This window comes from Pongo abelii, chromosome 15 (assembly GCF_028885655.2).
Source record: "Pongo abelii isolate AG06213 chromosome 15, NHGRI_mPonAbe1-v2.0_pri, whole genome shotgun sequence".
NCBI lineage: Eukaryota > Metazoa > Chordata > Mammalia > Primates > Hominidae > Pongo > Pongo abelii.
Genome location: NC_072000.2, coordinates 83,788,662 through 83,805,524, shown reverse-complemented (window position 1 = coordinate 83,805,524; position 16,863 = coordinate 83,788,662). Strand labels below are relative to the sequence as shown.

The window sequence follows — 16,863 nt, the reverse complement described above, 5'->3', positions numbered from 1 at the left end:
GGGGAGCTATTTTTCCAAAAATGTCATAGATTGCAGAATTCCAGAATCTGAAAAGGCACACACACAACCTCCTATTGGTTTTACCTATTGATGTCCAATCTCATCCAACAGAAATGGCATCCATCCAGCAAGTCACATGGCCATCATGCTGCTTTTCTATTCTCTCTACCACTGCACATTATTAAGAAGAGATGCTTTAAAGAAGGAAACAGAATCATCATACTTCTCAGGGCCCACTGCACTCTTGTTTAGATGTTATTGTGGCATTTTTCCCCTAATGCTCCAGTGCATGGAAACATAATACTCTCAATGAATTTATAAACTTTTCAAAGGTAGGGAGCCTGTGCTCTGCCTACTTTGTGTACCTAGTATTGTGCTATCCTGTAGTGCTTGTTCAATGACTCAGACGCCCTGAGGCACCATTACTATTTAGTTACTGACAGAATTGAAAGCTCAGCTGTGTCCCTTAATTTGTTGCCCCAGCCAGCCCCATGGGGGCGCTGTGACATTTAAGAAGTATTTTTATTTTTTGCCTAAATTTTGTATTTATTTTCACTGTTGGGGATGAGATTCATAATGTTTCAACATTTGCATTCCCAAAGCCATTCCATAGATGTTATGAAACAAAGAAACTGGACGTTAACACCATTAGCTCAAGGTTGCAAAAATGGCAGCTCACACATTGTTTGGTTTGGACTGCTAAGGGCATTAATTAGATGCCAGAATCAGGGGATTTAACATACACACCAGACTGTTGGCTTCTCTTGAAAAGCTGACAACTCTAAACTCACATCTCTACACAATTATAATCCAGTAGCAGCTGAGTGGCCACTGTGCACTTTGATTGGGGCCTGCACTGTACAATTTGCCACCTGGCCTGCTTCACTCAGGCATATTACCTGTCTGGTCCCTGCAGAAATTTGAGGTCGCAGCTTCTGTTTTCAATGTGTTTATTCACCTCTGCATCAGCTCCAAATTTTTCAAGGTCTGAGCTGGCCTGTGCCAACCTCGTCATGCCAAATACAGCCGACTCTCCAGTTCATGCTGTGGCCACAACCAACCCAAGCCTAATCACCCTGATACCCAAGGAGCACACATGGTCCACTGGCATTTCCACAAGGGAAACCGCAGGCCCTAGAACCTGCTAACACATCCATCTCTCTGTCAGGGGACTGTAAGCATAAACAACTGACCTGGAACTTGCAAGACACTAGGAAGCCTCACTGACCACCTCCACCCTTGGCTGTGTTTCCGATCTCAATGGTAACACTGTGTGCAATTGGTCTTCTGATCAACTTAACAGGATGCTGGACTATGTCATGAAAGGTGCTAACCCTCCCCTCTATTGCAACGGATAAGTAACATTACAGATGAAGAAAGAGGAATGATTTCTTCCTGACCTGAGTTGGCAATCAGGTGATGCCTTGGAAGATGACAACTAGCATGTGTTTGTGATAGATATCCCAGTGCTTGCATGTATGACTGACATCTGCCAGAGTCACTGTCCTGAGCAATTTGCCTTCATAAGAGTCTACAGAAGCCAGTATCACAGGCTAATTATAACTTAGAGGAGAAAAATATGTCCTTTCAACTGAATATTGTGCCTTCAATTTTACAGAGCCCTTTTCTCCTTGGGACTATAGGGAGGGAAGAGACCTCTCTTGTCACTTGTCATTCTGAGGACTACTAGTTTTATCAAACTTTACTTTTTTTTCTTGCCACACCAAAAAAGTCGCTCACTTTTTTTCAGAGAAGCCTGCTGCATAGTTTAGTTGGCTATCCCTGCTCTCCTGCAGCCCTTTCCTAGCTCTGACTTCTTTTAAAAGAAGATTGTTTGTTCTGAAGGGATCTTTGCCAAAAGAGCGTTTAGGGTTCTGTCACTTGTTTATTTTTCATTAAAGAGAATTACATTTGACTCACCTCTAATATTTAAATAGATAAGGCACCCCAGGAAAGGAAGGGAGACAGCTTAAAAAGAGGACTGTGGGGTCTTTCTTCACAAGGATGCTTGCTGGGTTAGGCCCTGCAGGGAGATGGGAGAAAATGTTATTACAACTATCAGCTGAAACAGCATACCAGACAAGGAACTTTGCAGTTAGCTCCTTTTGTCTTTAAAATAGATACGGCCCAAAATGTGGGTCAGAAGTAATTTAAGTCTAGAGAAGGATGTTTACATAGGCTAAGAAAGAATGTTCTTTTAAGAACACGTTGAGATTCTTATTATGGGTCTTACAGGACAGTCTGAACCTTTTGGTTGATGTATTTTATTACAACTGCTGGAATTTTAGGCATGCTCATTCTTATCACTTGGTATCGAAAAAGAAAAACAAAACCACAGAGCAGCCTGTGACATCTCGAACGTAACCTGGCACTCATGGCTAGATCTTGTTATTCTTCTATTGCACATGAGCAATGTCACAGAACACCCATCTCAGAAGAAGTCACTGTGAGACCATGATAAAGTGAGTCAAAACAAAGCTACATCTTCATTTTATCAATGCACAGAAAAACAAAGTCACTGTTTCATCCACAAAATAGCAAACAGTCCCCTCTCTTGGCTAGTGATTGCTACTTCTTTACCATTTGCAACTTTATCCTCACTCTAGTGTTCCATACAGAGAAGATTTAATCAAGACACACATTTTTAGAATTGCCTCTGCTTTCTGACAGCCTCTAATCTAAAGCAAACTAGGCTTTCTTGGACCCTTCCTCATATTACCCAACCAAAGTCAAATTCCTACAATAGGTTTTCTCCAACACCCTCTAGTTGAGACATGATGGTTCCTCACAATGTGTGTCCTCATCGAAACAATGAGTAACAAATGCAACTCTATCAGCTACAGGTGGGTTTCTGATAGTCTTTGGCTAGAGGCATTAGGAATAATAATCATTTTCCAGAGATAGATGTCAATTTCACAATTAAAGTCCCAAGGTTTTCCTGTGTCTCTCAAGACTCACCTTGTCAGGTACATGAGTGTCTGGGGGACCTTGCCCTGCCTCTTTCCTACCTCATCAGGTCTATAGCTCATCTTTATACCTTGTGGTGGGTTAAATAGTGTCTCCCCAAAAGATATGGAATGTATGAATGTGTCATTATTTGAAAAAAGAGTCTTTGCAAGATGGAATTAGTAAAGGCTGTCTAGACGAGATCATCCTGGATTATCTAGGTGGGCTCTGAAGCCAATGGCAAGTATCTTTTTTTTGAGATGAGTTTCGCTCTTGTCGTCCAGGCTGGAGTGCAATGGCGCAATCTTGGCTCACTGCAACCTCCGCCTCCTGGGTTTCAAGCGATTCTCCTGCTACAGCCTCCTGAATCATTGGGATTACAGGCATGGGCCACCACACCCGGCTAATTTTTGTATTTTTAGTAGAGACGGGGTTTCACCACAGTGGCCAGGCCGGTCTCTAACTCAGGTGGTCTGCCTGCCTTGGCCTCCCAGATTGCTGGGATTACAGGTTTGAGCCACCGCTCCTGGCCTGGCGAGTGTCTTTAGAAGAAGAGAAGATACAGGCAGAAAAGGACAAACACAGAGAAGGCAATGTAAAGACAGCCAGAGATCAGAGTGATGCATCCACCAGCGCCAGAAGCTTGGAGAAAGGCATGGAAGGGATTAATTTTCAGAAACTCCAGAAGGAACCAGCCTTGCTGACACCTTGATTTTGGACTTCCGACCTCCAGAACTGTGACAAAAGAAAAACAAAATCTTTGTTTGATTCCACCAAGTTTGTGGTCCTTTTCATGTTGGAAAATTCAGACACTCCTCCAGCTATACAGAGCCACTTGCTCATCCACACTAACCTCTTAGCCAGAAATGTTTTTTTTCTCCTATTGTCTACCCAGAGGTCTTTAAAACTCAGTTCAAAAGTCATCTCTCCTGAAAAGCCTTCTTGAACCTCCCTCAATCTCATTTCCATGTCCTCTCTTGTGTTTCCATAACAACCTGTGCTTTCCTTGATCCAGGCTATTTTACTTTTGTATTGTAATCCTGATTTACCTGTTTGTCAACGTACCTAGGCTGTGACACTTTTAGAATAGGGACCATGATTGGTCAACAGGTACAAAGTTACAGTTAAATGGAGGGAATCAGCTCCGGTGTTCTATTGCACAGCAGGGTGACTATGGATAAAAAATATTGTATTGTTGTATTTCAAAATAGCTAGAAGAGAAGATTTTGAATGCTCTCACCAAAAGAAAACGGTAAATATATGAGGTGAAGAATATGCTAAACACTCTGGTTTGATTTCTACCTAATGTACGCATGTATCAAACATCTCACTGTGCCCCATAAATATATACTATTATGTGTTAATTAAAAACAAAACTTAAGAAAATATCTATATGCATAATATCCAGCACATAATAAATGCGAGCTGAATAAATGAATGAATAAACAAGTTCTTTTGTTCAGAGAGTTGTTTCAAGTCTCTTCATCCTTCCAAGCAATCTTTTTAAGGCATCTTTTACCCATTTAAGGGAATACAGACTATACTAGGTGAGCATAAAATATTGCCAGAAGCCTGAATAGACTGCTTCTATTCATTAGAACTGTAATTGCCTAATATGAGCTTTGGGAATTTTTTCCCCTCTCCTTCTCACTCCCCTCTACTCACCCACATGACCCATTTCTAGGTGTTTTGCCTGTTTCAATAGAACTTTGGGAGAAGAAAAGTCCCCAGAAAAAATAGCAAGACGACGAGGTAAAGAGGAATACCTGGATCTCAGGTAGGCACCAGACAGAAACATGAGGAATCAAGGAACAGGCAAGAGAAGGGCAGAAGAGTCTGTGTCCATGCACAGCCACAGAGAAAAACACAGAATGTGCATTGTCTCCTATAAGTGGCTTTAAAAGAGAAAGTTATTTATTTATTTTTGCCAGAAGACACACAATTATAACGAGGAATTTGTGGCAACTCATAGACTCAGCATTATGTTATCCATCTTTTCTCTAGTCCTTATGGGTAGCAATATAAGAGAAGGAGGGGAGGTGAGCTATGTCAGAATGCTTTTAAGTGATACTCAAATAGCAAGGCTCAACCGGTATGAATTAGACATGAATCTGACAGAAAAATAAATAGGGCCTAGATTATACTTTTTATAACGTCTATTTATATAGACATTGCCCTGTCCTGGAAGGATTTGAGGCAGCTTATAAAACAGCACAGGAAGTCTGTTCGATACCTTCTTGCTTTGACCAAGAGAGGTTCTGAGAGTCAACGGAGAGGAAGGATAGCAGTGACTAACAGCATGAATTCTGGAGCAAGACTGCTGGGTTTAAAATCTGTCTTGAGTGGGGCACCTGTAGTCCCAGCACTTTGGGAGGCCCAGGTGGGCGGATGACTTGAGGTCAGGAGTTTAAGACCAACCTGGCCAACATGGTGAAACCCAGTCTCTGCTAAAAATACAAAAAAAAATTAGCCAGGTGTGGTGGTGCATGCCTGTAATTGCACCATTACTGGGAGGTGGAGGTTGCAGTGAGCCAAGATCGTGTCACTGCACTCCAGGCTGGGTGACAGAGCAAGACTCCATCTCAAAACCAACCAACAAACAAACAAAACCTGTTTCGATCACTTTCTAGCTGGATGATCTTAGGTAGGTTATTTAATCTCTCAGTGTCTCAGATTCATCAACTGTAAAATAGGGATAAGTTCACAGGGTCACTTTATAAACAAAAATGAATAATTGCATGTTAAATGCTTTAAAAATGCTTCACTTAGAAATAATGAATGAGAAGCATATAAGCACTGACAGAGGAATCCAACATTATAAGTAACGTGATTTCATCCTAACACTGTCCTTCAGGAATTCTCCCCATTTTACAGAAGGAGGGACTGACACTCAGACCAAATAACCTACCCAGAGTAACAGTGTTAAAAGTGGCTGCGACTGGCAAACTAAACTATCATCACAGTGAACAGGCAACCTAGAGAATGGGAGAAAAATGTTGCAAACCATCCATCTGACAAAGGTCTAATATCCAGAATCTACACGGAGCGTAAACAAATTCACAAGAAAAAAACAAACCACTCCATTAAGAAGTGGGGAAATGATTCCCTATTTAATAAATGGTGCTGGGAAAACTGGCTAGCCATATGTAGAAAGCTGAAAGTGGATCCCTTCCTTACACCTTATACAAAAATTAATTCGAGATGGATTAAAGACTTAAATGTTAGACATAAAACCATAAAAACCCTAGAAGAAAACCTAGGCATTACCATTCAGGACATAGGCATGGGCAAGGACTTCATGTCTAAAACACCAAAAGCAACGGCAACAAAAGCCAAAATTGACAAATGGGATCTAATTAAACTAAAGAGCTTCTGCACAGCAAAAGAAACTACCATCAGAGTGAAGAGGCAACCTATAGAACAGGAGAAAATTTTTGTAATCTACTCATCTGACAAAGGGCTGATATCCAGAATCTACAATGAACTCAAACAAATTTACAAGAAAAAAACAAACAACCCCATCAAAAAGTGGGCGAAGGATATGAACAGACACTTCTCAAAGGAAGACATTTATGCAGCTGAAAGACATATGAAAAAATGCTCATCATCACTGACCATCAGAGAAATGCAAATCAAAACCACAATGAGATACTATCTCACACCAGTTACAATGGCGATCATTAAAAAGTCAGGAAACAACAGGTGCTGGAGAGGATGTGGAGAAATAAGAACACTTTTACACTGTTGGTGGGACTGTAAACTAGTTCAACCATTGTGGAAGTCAGTGTGGCGATTCCTCAGGGATCTTGAACTAGAAATACCATTTGACCCAGCAATCCCATTACTGGGTATATACCCAAAGGATTATAAATCATGGTGCTATAAAGACACATGCACACATATGTTTATTGCAGCACTATTCACAATAGCGAAGACTTGGAACCAAGCCAAATGTCCAACAATGATAGACTGGATTAAGAAAATGTGGCACATATGCACCATGGAATACTATGCAGCCATAAAAAGTGATGAGTTCATGTCCTTTGTAGGGACATGGATGAAGCTGGAAACCATCATTCTCAGCAAACTATCGCAAGCACAAAAAACCAAACACTGCGTGTTGTCACGCATAGGTGGGAACTGAATGATGAGAACACATGGACACAGGAAGGGGAACATCACACACCGGGGCCTGTTGTGGGGTGGGGGGAGTGGGGAGGGATAGCATTAGGAGATATACCTAATGTTAAATGACAAGTTAATGGGTGCAGCACACCAACATGGCACATGTATACATATGTAACAAACCTGCACGTTGTGCACATGTACCCTAAAACTTAAATAAAAATAAAAAAGTGGGCAAAGGACATGAACAGACACTTCTCAAAAGAAAACATTTATGTGGCTGACAAACATGAAAAAAACCTCAAAACATCACTGACCATTAGAGAAATGAAAATCAAAACCACAATGAGACTCCACCTCATGACAGTCAGAATGGTGATTATTAAAAAGTTAAGAAACAACAGATGCTAGTGAGGCTGTGGAGAAGTAGGAATGCTTTTACACTGTTGGTGGGAATGTAAATTAGTTCAACTATTATGGAAAACAGTGTGGCAATTCCTCAAAGATCTAGAACCAGAAATACCATTAGACCCAGCAATCCTATTACAAGATATATACCCAAAGGAACATAAATCATTCTGTTATAAGGATACATGCACACATCTGTTCATTGGAGCACTATTCACGATAGCAAAGACATAGAATCAACCTAAATGCCCATCAATGATAGACTGGACAAAGAAAATGTGGTCTATATATACCATGGAATACTACGCAGCCATTAAAAGCAATAAGATCATGTCCTTTTCAGGGACATGGAGGGAGCTGGAAGCCATTATCCTCAGCAAACTAATGCAGGAATAGAAAACCAAACACTGCATATTCTCACTTATAAGTGGGAGCTGAACAATGAGAACACATGGACACAGAGAGGGGAACAAAACTCACTGGGGCCTGTTGGGGGGTAGAAGGAGAGAGAGCATCAGGATAAATAGCTAATGCATGCGGTGCCTAATACTTAGGTGATGGGTTGATAGGTACTGCAAACCACCATGGAACGCATTTACCTATGTAATAAACCTTCACATCCTGCACATGTATCCTGGAACTTAAATTTAAAAAAAAATAATTAATAAAAAAGGAAATATTTTAAAAAAAAGGTTGTGACCAGATGTAAATCCAAGTTCCCTTGGCTCCAAAACCAATCTCTTTTCATGATTCTGCTCTGACTCCATGATTTTCACTCATCCTCCCCTAGAGCTAAAATCACCAAGTTTTTGCAAGGTGCAATGATGTAATCATGGATCACACGTACTTATGGTTTCCCATGCTCTGTGTACTCCTCTTTCTTCATTTTATTCCTCCTTCCTTTCCATATAGAGTCCAACTTATGGCATGATTCTAGGAGAGACCATAAATGGATCCTACATTTCTTTCTTTTTGTTCTCTAAAGTTCAACTCTTTAGGTAACCACCTCTGGGGAAAGATGTCACAAAAGTAAAACACACCATCCTCTCATCAAACACATTTCAACAAAGCTGGTTGAGCTTCTGCTCATTTGGAGAGCACGAGGGTCACCGTATGCAGCAGATGGCTGTGTTGAAGGTATCTTATTCCACCTATAATCCCACTGGGCTCTTGATAGCACTCCAACACATAACTGAATACAGAATGCCTATCCTGGATACACACATATACCTTTGATAGCCTTGTTATAGGGGCAAACCCAACTCAACACAGTAAACCTGCCTTAGAAGGCTCTGTTGTGTCCTGGAGAGACCAGAAGCTCCTAGTCAGACAAACCTAGGGTGTGTTAAATCTTTGGCATCATCACTTAGTAGCTGTTCAATTTTACCTCCGTGAGCTTCAGTTTCCTCAAGTGATACTGATGGATACCTTTCACCACATGATTGCTCTGAGGGTTAAAGATGATAAAGTATACAGAATCCCTGGTATATAGCATGTGCTCAATGTATGACAGGTATTAATATAATTTATTACAAAAAGGTATAATGCCTGCTACTGGAAATCCAAAATAAATGTTCCTATACCAATTGGAGAGAGGAGAGAAAAAAAATAAACATAACTTAAAAATAGGAAAAGAAAAGCTTCCTCCCATCCTCAAAGCAGAAAGCACAAACCTTTTACTCTGGAGATTTCAATAATGAATTTCTATTTTAATTGATGCTGCAACCGATCCATGCTTTGCGCTCACAACACACTCATTCTCCCGGTGATGCTACGCGGGAAGAAGCTTTTAAATCAGTCAGTGAGCATAATGAACTCCAATTTTTCTTTGACAAGGGCAAATTTACAAACATGCTTTCACTTTCAGACAATTAATTAATTTGTTTACACAATTTCTTTGTTTTATTTCATAATTCTTTCCACTTGCCTAATCTCGAGGGTTTATTATTAACTTCTTCAGGTGTTCCTCCAGGATACAGCAGAACATAATTTAAGGGGCACTCTTAGCTTTAATGAATTTCAGATCAGCAATGAAGGAATAAAAGAGACCTCAAAAATACCTCTAGAAGACACTTTGGACAGTTTCCACAGGTATATATTACATTCTTTCTTTACATGTAAGATTGCCTGTCGTAGTACATTTCTACTACCAATGTTTAGAAAGAGACCAATGCTTTTTACCAGGATGTCAGACCACAGGAAAATTCATGGTGTGATGCATGTGCAGCAACTTGAATGTGCCTTATAAAATCCCAGGTTTTTCATCTTCTGGTGTTCCAGGACATTTCCTGATTCATTGTCATACAAATTGTGTTTTTGCCCAGATAATCATTGCCACATTTCTATTATATACTCATATCTCCAGGTTTTCAATTGCAAACAAGTCACTCTTGGCAGGCAGGGTCTTTTCATAATTTTTTTTTTTTCTGGTTTGTTTTTGTCTTTTTTGTTTTTTAAACCTTGCCATGTTTTTGATTGGTTTGGGGCTCTCCCATAAATCTGTTTTTAAACTCTGAATAGAATTCACATAGGTTCCCCTAGGAGAGGGCTAACACAAACAGCTATGCAAATTTCTGATCTTTGTGTTAAGTCATTCAAACAGAATTTAGAGAGGCTATGTTTGAACATTCGCTTATTTGTTCTATAGATATAGTGCCTCCTCTAGGCCAGACACTCTGTTGGATGCTTTAGATATAAAACCTCTTTCAATATATTAAGTTGATGGGATTATCAGTCTTAGAGCTCTTGTGCCCTCGGTCCCCTTACAACGAAGGAACAAGAGGTAGCTCTTTATACAAAAACACCATATTTTATACCATATCATGCCCCAGTCTTGGCCATAAATTGGGCAGCTAAACCAAGTATACCAATAGACATTCATGCTGATGACTAGAGAGGTGGAATAAACCAGTGGTCTTCTCCAAGATTCAAAGTTTTCATCTGTAGTTTGACACAACTGTACTAGAACAATCTCTAAGCTCTTTTCCAGCTCCAACAGGCCACATTTCGAGATACTTTCTGATTTTTTCCATGGAAGATGGAAAAGAATGGGAAGAAGAATCCAAAAGTCTCCAGTTCTAGACTTTTGCCTTAGAGAAAAAAGTGTATTCAAAGTTAAGGAGTACATTTGCAAATTAAGTGCATTAGATCTTAATTGCTACAAGTTGTTATCAATTACTATTAATTACTATAGAGCATTAAGTAAACTGAGGGTTTTTACTTGAGCTGTTTCCTTAGCTCTGGCTACTGAGAATGGATTCTGATCATCTATCCATTCTTTTGCCTCTTTTTAACATGTGCAGTCCTTATTATTCACAGAATGGCCACATTATTTTACTATCAATAATTGTGATTATTATTGTCGATGCAACAAAGTGATTTGTGGGGCAAGGAAGTTTGCACAATTTTGAACCTTACCCTAGACAACCAATATGCCAAAATTTTTTGAATAGAACATGGGTTTACTGGGAGGATTTTTATTGTTTTTCAGACACCAAAATGCTCTTACATGGATGTGGAATCACCTGTCAAATTAAAGAGGTGGGGACAGAGCAGATGATGTTTTTTAGGAGATAACAGCATAATTTTCACTACCAAAAAAGGGATCTGAGCTGTGTCAAAGTAAGCTCTTAAAACCCCAAATCACACTTCTTGTACATAACTGTCGGTAGTCAAAAAGCTGTTTTCTTTGAAGTAATTTTTGGCACTGGGGTAGAAGATGACACTTTGCACTGAATGAAACAAAAATATCAAGCTGAGAACTTCACCTTCATCCTGTTAAAAGGAGACAGCAGAGTCCACTGTTTAAGAGCCCAGGCAGGGTTGGACTGCTTGCTTTAACATGAGTTCTACCATTAACTAGCCATGCATCATGAGAAAGCTCCTTAAGGTCTCTCTCAGTTTTCTCATCTGTAAAATGGGCATAAAAACAATATCATTTCATAAGAGTTTTGAAAAACTAATGAGTAAATATATGTTAAATATGGTACATGGCATAAACATGTTATTATTAAAACATGTTTTTAAAACTAGATATATAGTTTATAAAACTATGTATATTATAGATATATAGTTTATAAAACTAGATTATTAAAATCTAGTTTTTTTGTGATGCAGATAAATATTGGGCTTACTCAATTGAAATACCCCATACTTCAATAGAGTTCAGTTACAAATTTTCAAGTTTTCTCTTTGTATCATAACCTTTGGGAATAGAATTTAAGTTCCTAATTGGAAAGATTTTGAGGGTTGCCAGGAAATCTTCTCCTATGCCAAACAAATAGTCCTCCAAAAGAAGACATATTGAGAAGTTCAGAAGTGCCTCAAGTGACATTTATTTATTAATTTGACAACTATTTTTTTTGCTGAGGGTGTCAGTCATTTCAACAGTTCCTTCTCAGTTTTATGTGAAAATAATAACTCATTTGAGGCAGGACTTGGAGGAGAGTGGAGAAATGAGTATAGGGAAAGAAGATCTGGAGTGTAGGGGTGGTTATATTGGTGCCTGATACCTAGACCTACGGTACTTCTCTAACTTTTTTGCATCATGGAACACATTGAAAATGGTATTATTTGCATGGTCCACAGAGTAAGCAGTCATAACAACTGATGATGACTCATCCAGAGGCTCTGGCCTCCTACTTCAGCAAACCACCCCTAGGCTGAGGGGCCTGTTATCTCAGCCCACTGTGTCTCATGCTGACTTTTACTGGTTAGGAAACTAGCTTTTGAAGCCTTCATGAAGGTCCAACTATGGGGCTCCATGAAAGAAAACTTTAGTATTTCTCAATTTCCTCTCAGAGTAGCATAGTGGTTTTGTAACTTACACTTTTTAAATATCAAAATTAATTATCTATTTATATATCAAATTTAATTATCAGTGGAAAGCTTAACATGTTGCAATAGTCAGGATAGGTATTATAGATAAGTATCTGTGACTTACACAAAGACATACACACATGTTCATTTCTTGCTCCATATATGCTACAAATGCTAATGTGGGTTGGCACTCTATCTCCATCTTATTCAAGTCCTTTTAGAACACAAGATTTTCAGAGCACTGAGAAGAGAAGGCAGGGAAAGAGAGTGGTAGAGAAAAGGTGCAAATGACTATAAACTGCCTCAGCCCAGAAATGACACTTTTCACCCTTGATCATGGAGCATTGCTCAGAATTTGCTCCAAATCTAACAGCAATGAAGGTGAAGGATATAGAGGGACACATGGATGATTGACGAGAATAATTTCTGCTCGCTCCCCTTGATTAACGTACTCTCAATTTTTAGATCATATGTTATGTCTATTACCTTAGTAACTTCAGTTGCTTTTCTCTTAGCAAATTAAATCTCAAGCCAACAGAGATTCAACAGGTGTCCAATAAGTGTAAAATATCATAGGATAAATATATCTAGTTACTTCTGCTCCCAAATAGTATTAAACTAGATATCATGGTCCAAATCCATCTCACAGCTATAGTGAGGCATTCTTAGTGGTTTTATTGATCATACTAAAGATCATGCCCTAGACATACACGATCTTATAATTTTCTTAATACTGATTCATATTGCTTTTTCTCTGACCTTATCGGTGTTTGCCAAACCTGAACGTAACATTTTCTGTGAAATGTCATCAATGTTTGACTTTTCCCATAAGCATGCTTTATAAAATTAACGCACTCTAAAAATCTCATAACACTATCCCTATTCACCTTCTCCATACCTGGATACTGTGACATGTCATATTATTCTATTATTAACAGGTATATATCTCAATGTTCTACCCTTCATTAAGTTGATTTAGATTAATTTTGCAAGATGAAAAATAAGCAAATGCTTTAACTGAAGCTCAAATCCAAAGCAACAAACTCCACATCCTCCATGGAACAAAATGCTTCTGTGGATCAAGTATCTAGACTTCTTAGAGATCACACGGGGCAGTCATATCTGTGCTTTCTACAAAGCTTAAAAACTAGGGTATGAGCATAGCATTAGCTAAACGGAAGCAATGGGACTTTCCTACTTCAAAGAGGATTGGGAAGGAGGATGAGTACAGCTAATTAAGCTGGTATTTAAATACAATTGCAGTAAATGGGACTAGAGGGTTGAATTCTTATCTATCTAAATTCTCAATCCAAATGTGAGGACACTGCAACACTTCTGCTGGGAGATAAAAGGAAATGGGGCTCTGAGATCAAAAACATTAATGAAGACATTTCTTCATGTTTCCGTGAGATAAACAATAAATTCTAAGGACAAGTCATTTCAAGAGTGTCAACTTTGGTTTGTGTTATTTCTATATTTTCCATCAATTCAAGAAAAAGGGAGCACAACAAATGGTTTGATAATGCTGTACCTATTCATCCCATTTTCCATTCTAAAAAGAGTACCAGCAAAGAACTTTTTGTTTACAGGTATTAAAACTGCTGACTCTGTACAAGAGGAAGTGGCAATCCCATTTCCCCCTCCTTGGTTTCACACTAATTTTATTCGTCTTATTTCTTTTCTTCGATCACAGCTAAAATTTTGACAGTCTACTTAAAAAATAAATAAAATAGAGACAAAAGAAAAAGGAAAAAAAGAAAAAAAACAAACCTCTTTTTCTTCAAATCCAAACAGAGAGAGCAGAGAAAACAAGCACAGAGAGAAAGCTGAACTGCCCATATAGAGATGGTATAGAAAACATTTCCTTCTCCATCTTTGTCTGGGGGGCATCTGAAGCATCTTTCATAGTCTCCTGTGTTCATTCATGCCTGTGTACCCACCCCCATAGCCACCCCTCCACTCATACCCCAGGACATATGTATAATTAAAATTTTTTAAATTTTGATTTAAATAAAAACAATCCCAAGTTATATAGAGTGTCATTTTGCTTTGCTTTTTGTTGACATTTAAATCCTCACTTTAAACGTGACTATGTGCACGCTGCTGCTTGTCCTACACTGGCCTAATAATTATACTAAAGCTCTCCGAGCACATGATTATAGGGGGGACTCTGGGCAAATGTCTGTGAGTTTGGAGATTTGCAATCGTTTCTGTTAACACTCAGAGGTGCTAATAAAACTAACTGAGGGCCCTCCAAAACATGTTACTTTTAAGGTATATTCAAGGTGTTTTTAGGTATTTCCAGGTATTTCCTCCTCCTACCTCCATTCTGGACTACAGAAAATAAACATGAAAGTACAATTTCAAAGCAAAATGGGATCAACAGAGTGAATGTAAGTAATTTAAAACCAAACTATGAATTACTTGGAGTTCGGTTTGTTCAAACCATGAGAATGAACATAGGCTGGCAGTTTTCAACTTTGCTTGGCATGATTCTGCAAGCTGACAAATTACCTTCATTTTTATTTGATTTGACTAAAGATTCAGCGGGATGAAAACTGACTCAAATACACACATCCATCAAAATTCTCTCTCTAGACCTCATTCCACTTTACATCCTTTTCTACAAATATTTAACAACAAAATTTCAGAGAGATAACTTATTTTTCTAGTAAAGTCTAAATGAATTTACATATTTTAGAGATTTTTGGAGTTTCAAAGTTTATTTTTAATGTGTTTTCACACACTTGAAAAATTGCTATTTCTGGTAAGACATGTGTTTTAATACTCAGTTAAGTATATGACTTAGCCATATTTTCTCTTTTCTCACATACGTGGTGAGGGAAGAGAGACACCCTCTCATATTGTTTTACATTGTTTTATACTCAGTACCTGTTTTAAGAAAAAACAACAAGGAAGTAAAACCAAAGACAGGCAGCCCGGCGCCAGGCCCGAAACCAGGCCTGGGCCTGCCTGGCCTAAACCCAGTAGCTAAAAATCAACTCATAACTTAGAAACTGATGTTATTCATTGATTCCAGACATTGTATAGAAGAACATTTTGAAACTCCCTACCCTGTTCTGTTTCTCTCTGACCACCAGCACATGCAGCCCTTGTCACGTACCGCCTGCTTGCTCAAATCAATCACGACCCTTTCATGTGAAATCTTTAGTGTTGTGAGGGACAGAAATTGTGCACTCAGAGAGCTCAGATTTTGAGAGAGTAGCTGGCCGATGCTCCCAGCTGAATAAAGCCCTTCCTTCTACAACTCGGTGTCTGAGAGGTTTTGTCTGCAGTTTGTCCTGCTACAGTGGGAGAATGGTCCTCTGGTAAGCGCTGTGCTAGTGACTTAACATACATGTCCCCATTGTCAGCTTTCTAAAGAGAAGACCGAGACACACATACTAACTTGTTCAGGATGTGATCATTAATGAGAGATGAAGCTGGGATTTAAACCAGGATCGGTGTGAAACCAAATCACACTTTTTCAGTATGCTACACTTCACTCTTTGATGACTGAGCTTACTATATCGCATATTAAGCTGAAGAAGAAAACAAAATCATCCATTTTTTCCATGATACAAAGGCACATCATGTTTGGGAAATGCTATCTGTAATATCTTTGGTCCACTTGCTTGCTAAATAATTTTCTAGTCTTAGAAATAAAAAAAGACTACTTTTTTTTTTTTTTACCATACACATTTTAGAACATAATGTTAAACAAACAAAAAAAAGAATCAAAATTACCTGTAATCTCACTACTCACTGTTCACATTTGAATATATTGTACATATATATATACACACACACATATATCATTCCAGTATTTATTTGATGCAAACATACTCATACAGAGATGTGACTAAATTGATCTCTACCTTTTGCTCTCTGTTTTACAAACATCTGCTGATGTAATTCAGTAGTAACCTAAAATAGTATTAAATTAAATATTCTTCTAAAATATTAGATTGAAGTATGTGATGGTGTTTATAATATCAAAAAATTTAATCTTATCTTTCTTTACCTTTCACACAAGAACATGATAATAGTAACAACTTTTATCAAGTACAGCTATGATGAATATCTGTGCTAACCACTTAAGTGTACTGTAATAAATCTGATATTGTTGGGCATTTATCTTCTTTTCAAATAAGAATGTTCACAAGAAACTATAATAAACATCTCTGGAACTAAATCTTTACCCACTTTCATGACTATTTCCATAGGATGAATACCCCAAAATGGAACCTTTTGGTTAAATACGCAAATAGTCTAACAGTTTTTCATCTGTCTCCTAAATCCACTACTAGGGAGACTATAGCAATTGCTAACCCCATCAACCCCATCAGCAAGATATAGAAATAAATGCTTGCCTGGGTTGCTGCCAATGATAGGTTTTATCTGTTACTACTACTACTCCTGTTACTACTGCCATTACTTTTTTCTTTCTTTTTTTTTTGGCGAAGGAGTCTCATTCTATTGCCCAGGCTGGAGTACAGTGGCGCAAACTCGGCTCACTGGAACCTCTGCCTCCCAGGTTGAAGCGATTCTCCTGCCTCAACCTCC

At 38.6% G+C, this 16,863-nt stretch overlaps 1 protein-coding gene across 44 annotated transcripts in view; it reads right to left on the bottom strand.

Annotated features, from left to right (window-relative positions):
- NRXN3 (neurexin 3) overlaps nucleotides 1-16,863 on the bottom strand; it is a 1,691,350-nt gene that overhangs the window by 316,083 nt on the left and 1,358,404 nt on the right.